Consider the following 14,133-nt stretch of genomic DNA (forward strand, 5'->3'; position numbering starts at 1 on the left):
CTCAAAATTGTCCGACAAAAAAACCACACACAGCTGCTCAACACTCAATTAAGTTCAACCATATTCAAACCCATAGAGAACAACCTCTATAAACGTGGAAGATGTAGATTTAATTCAGGACTTCAATGCCAGTACTTTTATGATCCAGTTTGACTTGCCACACAGAAGAAAGGCTACAGAACTCATTTCAGCAAAGATTGACAAAGAAGAATAAAGTCACAGAGCTACAAAGAGAACAGGACACAACAGATTTGCTGAAGGGAGATAACTCAAAATAAATATAAGTCTCAGCTGTCCGGATTTTCAGCAAACATTTTTTAATACTTTTCCATGTGGTATTGCATTAAATATGCACAGCTGGAGACCAGCAGAGGAAGTGACAGCAGTGAAGATCCTGCCCATGAGAGATGGTGACAGACAGCATGGGAAGAAAAAGCTACAGACATCCTGGAAGTTGCTACTGAAAACACTAAACAAAACCCAACAATCAGTCTTCTGCTTCATTTTTAAGCGATTTGCATACAAAAAAAGGAATTATGGCAGTTGAGGACAAAGCTGGGAAGCAATTTGAGCGTGAAGGTATACTGAGTTGTTACACAACAGGCACCATGATCTTAACTGGAGCCATAGAAGTGAGATGAAAGTTACTAATATAGAATGCACAATCACATATATAAAATAAACAAGCCCCAGCTAGGCACTGGAGGATGATCGCTGCCTGGAGCAGAAGGGTCTGGACATGCTACCCCATCCTAGCACAAAATGGCTGTGAGTCACCACCAGATGCAGCTGTGAAAAACACACACACAACCCCAGGGTGTATCCAGAGAAACGTTTCCCACAGACATACTGAAGTACAGGGAAGTACATGGGAGGCACTGCTAAAACCCCGTCTGGAATACCGCACAAGAGAGGCCGCCCATGTTCAAAAATGAGGCACTAGAAACACAGGAAGGTGAAGGAGGATTTCCAGCGCCGACAGCATGCATGGAGACCAGCATGTGTGGCAGAGGGATGCAGGGGGATCTACAGGGGATACAACTGTTCCCTGTAAGACAGTAAAGATAACCACTAGGAATGGAAATAAACCACGTGAGCCAAAAGAAGTTGCCGATACCAGAACAAACAGGTATCAATTGGCCAGCAGTAAGTTTAGGCTGGAACCTATCAGAACAGCAAGGCTCTGGGAAAAGCTTTTGGTGGCAATAAACCTATGTGCTTAACGAGGCCCTTGTTACGAGAAGGACACTACAAAACACTATCTGCTTTCTATAACTCCAACCATCTTTGTAGCTGTCCCATCTAAACATTCCTTGAAGGGTCTATGAAACTATCAGCAAAAGCAGCTGGTTCAGTTCTCAGTGCTGGTGGAGGAAAGTGGTACATGGCGTGTGAGTTAGGCAGGGGGAAAGCTGATTTATAGGGGAAACTGTAAATAATCACCGTAACCTTCCTGCATACCTAAAAGGCAAACAAACCTCTCCTAATTTAAAACAATTATGTTATCCTTTTTGTTTACATTAAAATCCTCACACAAAACTATGGCAATAAAAAGTGTGCATTTTAATGCACAGAAGTTCAGCAAGTCATGAACATCATCTAATCCTACTTCCCAGTACCCCTCAAGAAAGGTATCTGTAGAACCAATGCAACAAGAGTGTGCCACAGTTCAACAAGTCACATCATTTAAGCCAAGCTGCTCCTTGGAACAAGCACGTTCACTGGTCTTGGAGTGATTCCCGAACACTGCCTTCATGGCATATCAATGGGATCTTTGCCTTTTCGTTGCCTGTCTACAGCATCTTTCATGCAGACGTTTTAATAAAACTTATAAAACTGAGGACAAAGTTCCCAGAATGAAACACTGCAATTGGTAGGAGAATAATTTCTGGTTCAATATTGAAGCACAGCAGTGTTATGCAAGAGAACAGGATTTGAGAGTAAGTTTTGGTCTGTACTGGTGCCTACATAAGAGGTACTTGAGCCCTAAAGAAAAAGGGAGAAGCTCTTCCCATTTAGGATCCTCATCTTCCCCACTTTAAAAAAAAAAAATCTCTATATAAATCCAGATGTCAAACCATGAACTGGAAACTGCAAGTTGTATCACATTGCTTTTCTGATGTCTTCTAAGATTGAAGAGATTTAGGCAGTACATTGAGGATAAGAGAGTCACATTTAAGTACACACATTTTTCCATTTCAAAAAAAGTTCCCCAATTAAATATAAATGCATGTGCACGTACTTAAACACGTACGCAGTTTCTCTCTTGCATAGTACCTTGCACTGAATTCAATATGACAACCTTCAAAACCATGTTTCCATTAGCTACTTTAATACCACAGCCTTGAAAATATATTCTCAGTGGTCTCACATTTATGACATACAGGACTCAAAAGTGGACATACACAATGCTGTCTTCAGCATCATCTCACAAGTGGAACATTTCATTCCTTTTTGTCCTTTTGTTTGTTTCTTTTTTTTTGTTTTGGTTTGGTTTTGTTGGTGGTTTTGGTCTTGGGTTTTTTTTAATAGTTTATTAAAACTACTGAACCCATTTTCTGGTCAGTGTTCTTCCTCACCATAGGAAGTATCGATACCTTTGAATCTCCTGGTTAACTGCTTGACCCACAGCTCCATCGATTCCCTAACAACCATCTTCCATATAATAATAACCCAATGTTGATGGAGGAATGGCAGTTAGGAAAAAAAAAAGCGAAGAAAACAAAAAGGCTTGATAATGTGTTTTTAATCACAAGTTAACTTTCTCCCTAGGTGGTAAAACTTGTTTCATGGCAAACCTCTCTCCCTGTCTTATAGAATCATATTAACAGAATGGCTTCAGGAAATTACTTCCTGCCACCATCCTACTACTGTGCCCATCATCTCTTAAAACAGAGCCCCTAAAAACTAAATGTTTTTCTAATGATAACTGGAAATTATTTACTTTGAAAGTGCTTTCAGTAAAAAAAGAGGTCTTCACTCATAGTAGGAAAAACTAGGAGAATGTCTATAAATTATATGGGGTTTACAACAAACTATCAGAAGTGGTTCCCCCCCCATAATGCATAACTGAATTGCGAACCTTTTTGCCATGGCTGATATAGGTAGCATAAGTAGACTGAAAAAGAGAGGGACCAGAATTATTAATGAAATGGAAATTAGGAGGATAAGACAGAGCAAATAGCAGTCATTGTGTTGACTGTAAATCCTTTTGTAAGGCATCCTTTATAACTGACCTAGATGAACCAATGACAGACTCTCTACTTTTTCAAGAAGGAAATTAGACTTCTGCAGCAAACAAAACATTTAACTTTCCATTGCATCTTGCAACCAAACCCTTCAGTTTTGGGCTTCTCTTTGTAAATTGGTGAACAGATAAGCAAGAATGAAGTGGATGAATGTACCTGTGGCCTCATAACTGCAAAGTTCTCTGTTCACTCACAGAGAAAACTTGAGCACCAGCAGAAGACCAGTTACATCTGACTCCGTCCCTAGCCTTCTACGGAGCCAGGGCTCTGATTAATTAACATCCTCCAGCATGTTCAGCTGTGGCAGCCTAAAACATTACTGCCCCCTCTTGTTCATCCTGGCCTTCTGGTAGGGATCACTGCTTCACAGCTGGAACACTTTCATCGCCTGCAACTTAGCTGCTCCAATTCACAACTCGGTATGTTAGTTTAAACTCCTGGTGAAGGTAGGTTCTTACCATGACTCTTTTATTAACATTTTTTAAAGTTGGCAAACTCCACTAGGATTTTCCAGCTGTGAACTGCTGGGGCTGAAGCACCTGCATATGGTCTTTTCTGCAGTGCTAATGGCTGGTAACATCTGGAGGAACACGCAATGTCAGAGATCATTGCAGCAAGACTTGGTAGACAATCCTGGTCCAATCTGAAGAGGCTGAATTATTCTTGTTTAAAAAGGTTATAAGGCTTCTGACACTTGAGACCAGAAACAGGATACGTCCTCAGCCAGTTAACTCAGATGTCTGTATAGCACTATCGTGCTTAGTTGGAAAGCTCTTATCTTACTCCTAGCTTCAAATGTGACATATAGGAAAGGAAACCATGGCCATATGAAATGATGTAAGCTGGGAAAGCCACAGCTGCCCTAAACAACTAGGGCAGAACATCTTTGAACTGAGCGTGCCCTGGCTTGGGAAATGTTACCCCAGCTACAGTCCAGACAGGTTTACTCCAAAGAAATCTAATAATTTATCTGTTTTTTCTTAGAGACTACTTACCTCTGGAGTGTTGCCATGACTTAACCCCGACTAAAGGCTTAGATAAAAAGACAACATAAAAGAATAAGCGTAAGAAGGGAATTTGAGTAGGTTCAGGAGAGGTTTCTGTACTTCCTTGTGTTTGGGAGCGCCTGGGTTTTAGTCAGTTTTATTAATGAAATTTAAATTGTGAATAAAGCTTGAATGTTGATGCAAGCTCATCCATGCTTTATAGAATTGCCTAAACTGGCTTCTGTGAGGAGGTAGACTCTGAAAGAGGACCTAGATTAGTTTTGTAAACAGCTATTTAATTGTAAACATAAGTTTTTCCTACCACAATATATAACAACTCTGTCATCTTCAGATTAAGTCCAGTGATTTGTTTATCTTTTAAACACTGGAATATTCTTTTGCTTAGAATATGCTCATTATAAAAAAATGTTCATGGCAATAGCAGAACACAGTTCTGACTAACACAGAGCTACATAAAGAACTGCCTTCGCAGAAACAAGGATAGTCAGGTGCTGTATTCAGTGTCTAAATACTACAGAGGGAGACCTGCTGTGGAGCATGCGTGGAAAACGTACACAGGAACGATCTGCAGGGTAAGGGATACTCTTAATTTCCTAATTTCCCTCCTTCTTTCACTTTTCAAGTCTTAAAAAAAAAACAACCTCAAAACAGTTGCAAACACCCTCTGCTAATTTCCTCTGGCTGACCTCTAGCAGCACGTTCTTCTCGCTACGGTGCTCTTCCACCAGCTTCATTTTGCACCATAGCCCAAACCCTGGGGCCGAGGGTTACTCCATCGCACAGCTTTTGTCTCCCAGTGCTGCTCTGACATTTTCTTTGGTGTGCAAAAGACTTATAGGAAACTTTTAGAACTATAGGTCTTTAAATGACCTTCAGTCAGGAAAATAAAAAATTCCCAAAACACAATTCTTCACACACTAACAAGAAGCAATTGATCGTTAACTTTCATGCTCTGACCTTCCACAAGCAGACTTTCCAGCTACTGCAAATTAATAATTTTCTTATGTATTTACAGCTAAAGTTAATAAGGAGTTACCTTGTGGGATTTGAGAATTGCAGCAAGTCTTTGGCAGAAATACCTTTCCTTCACAGGCCTCAAGTCTGTAAGGTTCCAAAACGAAAACGTGTATATGAAGTGTTAGTCACATCAGGATTAAAACTCCCAGCAACCTGTGTTTGCCCAGCACACCAAACTCACGTCACCTCCTTGAGCTCACCCATACACAACCCTTCCCTCACCACATTAAGTCCTTTTATCACGAGATTGCCACCAGGGTCATGGGTCAAGCAGGCCTGCAGGCTTCTCCAGCAGCTCCTCATCTGCCTCGCTGTTGTACTCCTCTGCCTTAACGCTGGAAATCCTTCAAGCTTCCAAGTTGTTTGCAAAGCACCTACTACTATCAGTGCTAGCACCAGCAAACCCCAGGAGGCGGCCACGTCCTAGCACTGGGCACAGACCTGTGTGGCAGCTATTTGTAGCTGAGGGATCCTCAACCTCCGTAGCTATTTTACACACACCCCCCGTTAGACTAAACTAACTACATATATTTCTGTTTATACACATTTCGTAATTCATATACAAGTGAAATTAAAAGTATCTATGACAGCAATCTATTTAAGAACTTTAATGTAAGTGTATAGCATTTTAGAAATAAAGTCTATTATAAAGCACTTGAACTAATGAAAAGTTTACTGCCTGCCCAGAATCCCTCGCATTCTGCATTATGAAAGGAAAAGCCTTTTAAATAAAGTTTTAAAATTCTGAATTGCTGCAGCTAAGATCTGAAAAAGCAACAGTGAAACTAACTACATTTGCTATCCTATCTCATTCAGTAGCATAAACAAGGAAAGTGCAGATAAATACACCTATATCCTGAGGGGAGAAAAAAAAATTATTCTTTGTTATGGGTGAAGCCACTTTGCAGTGAACAAGTTGATCATTTTGGATGCATCAGCTCATCAGGATCTCAAAAATATTACAGATGTTCCACATACTCCTTTCCAAGGAACAGTAGGCAACAATATAATAATAATAATAATAAATAATAATAATAATAATAATCATCATCATCATCTTCAGAGCTGACTGCCAAAGCACAAAAGGCCCAGCTTATCTTCTCCGGAGAACCTGTGCACTGGACCTTTGAACTAATGTCTTTTTCCCCTTGTTTACACAAGGGAAGTTTTTTAATGCCACCTTAACAGCATTTTTAATTAATCAGAAATATACATAAATACATTCTCAGAAGCCTGATGAAACTTGAGCTAATTGTAACCTAAATTAACAATGTCATTCCTAAGAAGATGCATTATCTTTACATTGTCCTAGCTTGGTCTTGGTCAAACAGAGCAAGAGACTAAATGGCTGCATTAGAGGTTAAAAGCAGAGCAAAAAAACCAAAGTCAAATAGAAGAGCACGTGGCTGAGGAGAGAGAAAATACTTGGGCTCAAAGGGTGACAACCACATAGGTGTTTTATTAATCTTGCAGGAGTCCAGCCAATGACCCTGCCAAGGGGTTGTCCACACCCCTCCCCACGGCTGAGGCTGCTCCACCTGTAAGAGGCAGAGAAAACCTCACCAGACTGCTCTTGCTCACGCCAGCTGGGGCTGGCATGGGCGGCAGCAGGGCCCCAGCTCACCCCTGGCAAGCATGACTGAAGCAGGTGCCAGCTATTTTTATGTCTAAACTGCAATTTACATCTGACCTGTTATTAAGTTCAAAGACAGAAGCAGCCACAGCAACGCCACCAGTCAGGCAACACGATGTCCTCCCAGCTCATCAGTGGAGAACGGGAGGCTACGTCTGGGAGGGGGCATGCGGTCATGACTGAAACACGTGGTGGGCTGCAGGAATGGTCTGCTCCATCTGCTGTAATCCAGTGGCTGCCCAGCGCTGTACATCCTGTGAGATGCCAAAAAGCCCTTACCCCTTCTTCCCCATGCATCACACAACAACTTCTGGTAGCACCAGACTGTGGGTAGCACATACGTGGCTTGGGCCAATCTCAATGTTTCTAGGTACCAAAATGTGTGCATAGTTTGTAAATAAAGGAGTTATAAGTTCTACATGACAAAGCACTGAATAGTCGAATCTTAAACTGACTTAAACGTGTTAACTGATTCACCAGTTCATTTCCCCGCAACACAGATCTCAAAGGACTATTTAGAACGTAATCAGCGGCTAACTATGCGCAAGGAATCATGTCTGCAGCAGATCATCTGCAAATTGAGAATTACTTCAAAATCCATTGCAAGTAAATCATTCTCCCGCCACGAAAATCTCAGCTTCTAAGAGATCTTTTACAAGATTATTTATTCCCTCATCTCACACTTAAAAGGATGCCAGAATTACTATATCCTGGACTGTAACTGAAGCCATTCAGTGCAAGCAGCTTTCCTATCAAGAGACTATCTTTTCAGTGAGATACATTAGATATATCTTAGGGTTTGACTGAGGTAATTAGTATCTTTTTTCTTTTTTTTTTTTTTTTCCATAAACACAAGAGCTGAGCAGTCTTCTAATCTCCAAGACTGCAAATGCCCAGCTTCTACAGCTGCAGTAATTAAACCAACTTCTCATGCCATTACCCACATCAAGTCTCTTCCTCGGCATCTGCTCTATGCCCACACTGCACTCTTAAATCAAATCATGATAAGCTGTTTTCTAAGACCAGCTCACTTGTCTTCTCCCTTGAAATCACTGCAGTCAAAATTATTCTGAGCAGACATGAAGCATCTTGCTAAATATCCAAAAGGTCTCAAAGAAAAAAAAAAAGTAGACATTAATGCAAGTGGATATTTTTAGCACCCAAGTTGTTCTATATTTATTCCTTTATGTCTATATAAAAAAAAGTATGATCTCTGATGAGGCATTACCAGAAAATATATTCTGCTGGAAAGCCTGCTTTATGAATCTTAGCTACATGAGCACTGCAAGTAGTACATCATGCCACCCATCCAACCACAGGAGTTTAAGGGTTAGGAGTGTACACAGAATAATGTTTCCTCAGTTTCAAAGAGGTGCTTAAAAAAACCAAACAAACAAATAAAGCAACCCAGAAAGTAAACTCCTCAGTATAATCTTTTTGTCATTCTGCTTAGATGCAACACTTTGGCCTCATGCTTAAAAACTGCTGCTTTGAAGTGTTTCTAATTGTCTAACCCTCAAAAACCTCAACCCACCTTATGGGTTAGCTATTAAAACAAACCCACCACCCCCAACTCCAGGACACACCATCCTTCAAGAAAACATCATGTCAGCAGCAACAGCAGCAGCTCAGGTCATATAAATATCCAGGCAATAAAAGACTGCTTATCTCTTCCTTATTCTGTTTCCTTATAGCTGTCACCTTCTTGCCCCAAAGACCCCTGCCCTATTACCTCCAAAGTGTTTACACTATCCCAATAGCCTTGTGCCTCTCATCTTATGCAAATTACTGGAATATTTCCTTTCAAGGGCAGGGTACAGGTTATCAAAGGTGTGGGTTATTTGTGCGGGAAGGAAAAGCACAACTGTGTCCAGGAAGCTCCTCCTAGTTGTAGTAAACTTGCATTAAAAGAGAAAATAAAGGCATTTAAGGCAGGGTCTTACATCCACAAAAACTGGAAGATAATTTCTATTTTGAAGCTAACAGTATTTGAATTTCCTGCTACAGAAAGATACCTGGTACCAACCCACAGTTATTTTAGATGTTTGAGTTATGGTAGATCTCAATGCACACATGAAAGTAACAAAAGTGCAGGGGTGGCAGAAGGGGAAGATGGGAAGATACTGGTAAAATACTTACGTCTATATAAACTTGAAACTCCTCTCTCCTCTGACCTTGAAGGAGACTCTGTCTTCCTTTCAGATACTCCTTACCTACAAGACAGACATGTCCCATCATTCAGCCATACCCTCCAAGTATTTTCCTAACTGGTATTACCTACACATTGACAGCTCTCTGATCTCAGGGTGAACAACAGACAGTTGAGGGAATTCAGAGTACGAAACTATACCAGGAACATCAGACAGAAACAGAACGAGAAACAGCACACACACTGATACCAAATTATTAAGTTTGTTCTGTGACAGGTTATTCACACTTTCACACAGTGCAAAATTACCTGCGTCTGCAACTTGCTGCAAGGTAAAAGTATGGATTTTCAAAAACTTAGGGGCCTTTCCAAGTTCAAAATATATGTGCCTCAATTAACTCGATCTCAGACTGACCCTTGTATATTTGCCTTTGAAGACCTTGCACTGCATCACTATTGCACGATGGAAGGCAGCAAGACTTCAGGTTTACGCAACTTTAAAACAAGCTGGTCTGAAGGCTTTTAACTGAGCAAACCCACCTAACTGTCCTATCCAGTTTTGAACTTTTTTTTTCCCCTTCTGATTAAAATGTTTCCCACATAGCTGTGGTTTCAGTTTAGTCTTCTGTAGAAAACTAACAACAAAGAAATAGCTAGCTCAAACTCAAGAATCCTCTCCTCTTAGCCACATAATATTACAAAAAATAGAAATTCTCTCACTGTTACCAGCTCCTCCCCTACTATCAAAAAAAAAAAAAAAAAGAGTTTATCATTGTACAGTACACCAAAGCAAGGCAACAGAAACATCCAAACCTTTGAAAGACAGAAACCAAATGCTGTATACCCACTCCGGTTATTAAAAACAAAACAAAAACTACATACTCTAACAGAAACAAAGTTAGGTTTGCTCAAGGGAAGTACATCTGTGGGAGAAGGGACAACATATCTAATTTATTCTTACTTTCTGGATTAAAAGCCATTAAGCTCACATGACAATCTTTTTTTTAGACAATGTATCTACCTTTCATGAATTGGATAATCCTTTTTTCAAAGTGGATTAAATTTCAGAATAAGCATGTCAAGAAAAGTTTGTCCAGAAACATGCACTGTGAATGAACTGCGTTTTGCCTCTGGCAAAAACTATATATTTATTTCATGCCCAAATTAAGCAGTTTTGTGGCTTTTGTGAGAACGCGGGCGTCAACCTGACCACATATAACCAACCTGTGCACTGACAGGCCAATATGCAGCTAGGTATAACCCATTTATAATTACAGAGTCGCTCACTCAGCACTAGAGCTGTCTGATGTGCTTATCTGAGCAGACCCATGCAGACATCTGGCAGATAAGAGCCGTTTCCTTAACATCGGCCAGGAACACAAGACTCACAAGGACCCATCCAAACAAATAACTTAGGAGGTCACTCCCAGGACAGCCATGCTGCCATCAAGAGCATGTGAGCTACAAAAATTGCTTCTTCCAGAGTAATTAAGACTCCAGCAAGACCTCCAGCACCTGCCCCTACCGTGAAAAGCTGGAAAAAGCAACAAGGGAGGTCCAGCAAGGACACCACTGTCATAGCCATAGCCAGCATCAAAGGCACCAGGGAAGCCACAAACTCAGCTGATCTAGAATAGCACATTATCCACAGCACCAGCCTGCTTTTGAAGGGAATGCCCTATTGCTTCCGCAACTTGGACCACAGAATGATTTTGGTGTACACAAGCCAGATTCCCTTCGGATAAAACCAAATCAGAATATTCACCTAGAGTGTCACTCTAAATCCCACTGGTGACACAACCATCCAAAGCAAAGGACAGGCTACACCTCTGCAATGCTTTCCAGCATGTCCTATGCAGTAGGAGACTCTTCAGCTGTCACAAATTTATGCAATACCTGGAATACCTCATGCTAAACAAAGGATTAAGTTGTGCCCTTTGCACTTTTAAGTAATGTACTTTGGTATTTGATGTTAACCACCAGCTCTCAGTTATTTGTGATCCACTTTGCCTTCCATTGAGGCCTCTCTTGCCTCAGTGCCATTTCTCTTTTCTCAATACCTGCCCTGCCTTCTGTTGCCCTCCTCACCATTGCTGAATGCCACCAGTTCTTTCAGCTTTATTTTGTATTCTACTCCCTCCAAATGTCTCTTCCTATGGCAAAATCAACCTCCTTAAGACTCACAGAAGACCCAGCACAGTGGCACCTGGAGTTGCATGGAAACACCACCACTCATCAAGCAATGCTGAAAGGTGACAAGACTTCTCCAGTGGCAAGAAGAAACTAACCAACCAGGAAGCAAGACTGCTGACTTGCACATGCAAGAGGACTGGTGATGGGTGTCACAAAGATCAAGGGGACGAAGGTTGCTTTCTTAAAGGCCATAGAACATGGGGGCAACATGGCAGGCATACCCTTGCTACAGACATTTTCTAATAGATCTTTGGGCACATCATCAACCCTACCCCTGATCGCAGGATGTGTATGTGCTGGGACCAGGGTCATCACACAGGAGATACTGTAAGACAACACAGTCTCTATGCTCCCCATTCCCAGACTCTGCAGGTCTCCTATGAAGGAACATCAATGTTCACAAAATGGACACTTCCCTTTGTCCATTCTCGCCCCCATAGCCAACATCAGCAACCTCCTGCATTAACACCTCTGATTCCAACCCAGTTAAGTGCATTGTTTTACTATACTTGTTGCTAGGGAAGAAAGATGTGTGCACGAGTCTTCAGGCTGAATTACAGCATGCTAGTCTTGTGTCTGCAGAGAACCAAACATCAGCAGTCTGAATGGGAAGGCTGTCATGCCTTTAAAAGCAATTTCATTAGGGCAGAAGATTGCTGTGACTCATACCATGGCCAGCAGCTAAACTCGAAAGCATCTCTCCACTCCTTGCCCTGTACAAGAGCTTCGCTCAGTCGTCCTGCCCAAGCACACTGGCACACAGCATATTCTGCTAACACAGCCCACAAAGGCCCTGACTATGGCCGCCTCCTTCCCCAGCAAAGTGGCACAACCCCAGAAGTACACAGGCCTAGGTCACCCCTTGATCCGGGTGGGCTTTTGTGTGGCATAGAGCAGATTCACAACAGTTACTGATGGGATGCTCTCAAAGACAACCAGATATTCCCAACTAGCTCTCCTTTCAGCACAGTCCAGCAAAAAAATACCACCAAGGGATCAACATTTTTGAAGGAGCCCTTTTCCTTCCTTTTTGCTGTCTGCCTCTCCCCTTCTTCCTGCTCACCCCATGCTTCTCTGCCCTCCCTGATGAAAATATGAGCAGATCGCAGGACAGACTTCTACACTACAGCACTGGCCATAGCAAAGAGGTAATTACCGTGCATTGTAGGATATCCGATTCAGAGCTCAACTTTACCTGTTCCTTACAGGAGGAGCAAATATGGGTCTATCAGTTTATACTGCCTTCCATCTCCTTCTGCTGTTCCCACTACACTTCAGAAATCTGTCTTTACAAACCTGGGGAAACCAGTCACAGCCCTGCATTACATCTATATAGCAAGGACTAAACAGTTGGTTTTTCACTCCTCCATAAGGTCCTCTGATGTAGAGGAGGTCTCAGAGGCAAAGACAGCCCCCATTAACCAACCCCAGGCATCTTATCCTGAAGTTCCTGGAGGCAGGGGGGCAATGTAAGTAGTAGCAGGCCAACCCACTGTAGCACCTCTAGTCTGAGGGGGTACTTGAGGGGGGGGAGGAGGAGAGAAGAAAGGAGGGAGACCCTGGGCTGGCACAGGGACTCACAGCAGGTCCAACAAAGGGTTTTTGTTCAGCTCAGTGCCAGATGGGCAGGGACCCTAGTGAGGTGTCAGCTCCTGCAAAGTCCTTCATTTCCATCGAAAGTCCCCATCTCAAACACAGACACCAGCAGGTACAGCAGTGCAAGAGCGAGGGGAAGGCTGTCAGCCCTAGAGACAGCTGACATCTTCCCCCAATCCACAGAGCTTCTACCTAAGTATTTAAGTTGGGCCAAGAAGACACAGCATAACAACAGGCTCCATGTAGTGATGAATGACAAGACTACTTCTGTTATTACAGCTCTGGAAGAGGTGTCTGCCCTTCTAGTTAACATTAATAAAAATAATCCTGGCCTAATCCCCCAGAGGCACACTTGGGATATGGGACACCCATATGGTTTGTCATATTCATTGACTATCCTCATCCTAAAAACCTCTAGGCACCACTGCCTTCCCTCACCAACCTCCTCCCTTGAGGTGCCACAGCTAATATAAATCTTACCAAGTTTGCCTTCCCTTCCCCACCCCAGCAAAGCAGTGAGAGCCCCTGAAGACTGCTCCCCTTCCTCTGAATGGCAGATCACCTTGTCAGATAAGGTATTCTCAAAGGAACGTGACAGCAGTCACAGGCACAAACCTGGACACGAAGAAGCTCCAAAGGCCTGGAAGCCCAGCAAAAATGCTGTCAAGACTAATCAAAAGAGACAAAAAGGGGTGATTGATTTGAGTGCCACCAGGAACAGAGTGCGCACACGTGTGTGCACAGGCATGCAAACAAGAGGAGGGCAGGTTAAGCAGATCCAGAGTAGCATCTGGAATCTCTTGCTTTTTATGCAGCACAGACATGTTCACACACTAATAATTCATGGCAAATAGTATTGTTACTCCATTCCACTCTGCTCCCAGCCACTCATCATGGTGGTTTTCCTCTGTGGTAGGTGTCCTAGATGACTGTCATGCTGGGTGCCCCAACTTTTTGAAGCAGATGTGGGAGGCTGAAATTACAGCCTCAGAAAAGGTTCACCCACATCCTCAGTGTCCACAGCAGCCACCTGTGATTCAGCGGGCTCTAGAAATATTTGTGTCTCACCTTTTGTGCAGGTAGAACCAGACAGCATGCTCCACCTCAGTAAGGCAAGATATGAGGCCATGGCCCAGAAATACCCTTCCATGGTCCAAAGCTGGCATGACTGCCAAAGGGCTGCCCCCACTGTTTACTTAATGGTGGTCCTGGGCCAGGCACCCGGCTAGAATCAATACTGCTCACACTGCCTGGGGATCCACAGAGGGCAAACACCCAGGTTATCTTGTT

At 42.6% G+C, this 14,133-nt stretch overlaps 1 protein-coding gene across 3 annotated transcripts in view; it reads right to left on the minus strand.

Moving 5' to 3' along the window:
* Nucleotides 1-14,133, minus strand: part of AGPAT3 (1-acylglycerol-3-phosphate O-acyltransferase 3) — a 95,297-nt gene that overhangs the window by 52,351 nt on the left and 28,813 nt on the right. For 2 of the 3 annotated variants that reach the window (XM_075098728.1, XM_075098735.1), the window contains exon 2: nt 9,045-9,118. The exons of the other annotated variant lie outside the window; for it this stretch is intronic. The gene's annotated coding sequence lies outside the window, so the exon portion shown is untranslated. The remainder of the gene's footprint in view (nt 1-9,044; nt 9,119-14,133) is intronic. 3 annotated transcript variants of the gene reach the window in all.

The sequence above is a fragment of the Phalacrocorax aristotelis genome, chromosome 1, assembly GCF_949628215.1.
Source record: "Phalacrocorax aristotelis chromosome 1, bGulAri2.1, whole genome shotgun sequence".
Lineage (NCBI taxonomy): Eukaryota > Metazoa > Chordata > Aves > Suliformes > Phalacrocoracidae > Phalacrocorax > Phalacrocorax aristotelis.